General features: G+C 36.5%; 1 non-coding gene across 1 annotated transcript; it reads left to right on the forward strand.

Annotated features, from left to right (window-relative positions):
- Positions 1-560: 560 nt before the first annotated feature.
- On the forward strand, positions 561-694 carry LOC113620307 (small nucleolar RNA SNORA31). Its single transcript, XR_003432750.1, has one exon. It is a non-coding gene; the product is annotated as a small nucleolar RNA SNORA31 (small nucleolar RNA).
- Positions 695-1311: the final 617 nt, after the last annotated feature.

Genomic DNA, 1311 nt, shown 5'->3' on the forward strand with positions numbered 1-1311 from the left:
GAGAGCAGGTTTTCCTGTCACCCAGTTTAGGTCTTTGCCCAGCGAGGCCTTCCCTAGCCACACCATTTAAAATTGCATTCTCTCACCTCAAGCCCAGCACTTTGCATTTTTGTTTTCTGCATTATTTTTCTACACAACATTTCTCTCTACCTGATAAACTGTATATCTAGTATCTACCTGTTCATTGTCTGTCTCCTTAACCAGAATGTTAGCTCCATGAGACAGGAGCACAGATTTCTCTTGTTCTATTGTACTACTGCCCAGGACAGTGTGTGGCATATATGGGGATTCAATAACTATTTGTGGAAAGAAGGTATGAAAGAAAACGGGATGAAGAGATAGTGCAACAGCAGTGGGGATATGAGCATAAGACTATTTCAGTGGGGTGATCAGAAAAGGCTCTTTGAGGAAACAGCACTTGAACCTGAATGTTGAAAAGCGTCCAGTTATGCAATGATCAGGAAACAAAATATTCCTTGTGGATAGACTAATTAAGGATGAGTCTGACAAGTTCAAAAAGCAAAAAGGACTATGTAGGTGGATTATGGTGAAAAATGTGGATGCATCTATTTGACAAACCTGAGCAGTTCCTATCTACTGCTAAGGTTTCCACTACAGATGCTAGAAAAGAAGTGTCCTCACATTTTCTGTCTGTCCGATTGTGGCAGCCAAGACTGAGTAGAGGAAAAGAAGAGAAAAACATGGTAATACAGGGAAAACATGGAGACAGAATTTTTACAATTCAGAAATAAACTTAACCGTGAAGATCCTGTTTTACTCCAAAAAAAAAGAAAAAAATCTAAAACAGTCAATTGCTTTCCTATATATCAGTAATGAACAAGTGGGATTTGAATTTTAAAACACAATATCATTTTTACTAGCACCAAAAATATACAAATAGGTATGTAAAAATCTAACCAAAAGTGTATGAAATCTATATGAGGAAAAATAAAAAACTTTGATCAAAACTCTGAACAAAACCAAAGAAGAATAAAATACATGGAAAGATGTTCTCTGTTCATAGATTGGCAGACTGGATATTGTCAATATGTCAATTCTTCCCAACTTGATCTATAGATTGAACGCAATCCCAATCAAAATCCCAGCAATTATTTTGTGGATATCAACAATTTAATTCCAAAGTTTGTGTGGATAAGGAAAAGATGCAGAATAGCCAACATGATATTAAAGAATGAAGTTGGAGGACTGACACTACCCAACTTACAGATTTGCTGTAAAGCTACAGTAATCAAGAGAATGTGGGATTGGTGAAAGAACAGACACATAGATTAACGAAAAGAAGAGAGAACC

This window comes from Aethalodelphis obliquidens, unplaced genomic scaffold (genome assembly GCF_003676395.1).
Source record: "Aethalodelphis obliquidens isolate GAN/ISIS:26980383/991018 unplaced genomic scaffold, ASM367639v1 scaffold7, whole genome shotgun sequence".
Lineage (NCBI taxonomy): Eukaryota > Metazoa > Chordata > Mammalia > Artiodactyla > Delphinidae > Aethalodelphis > Aethalodelphis obliquidens.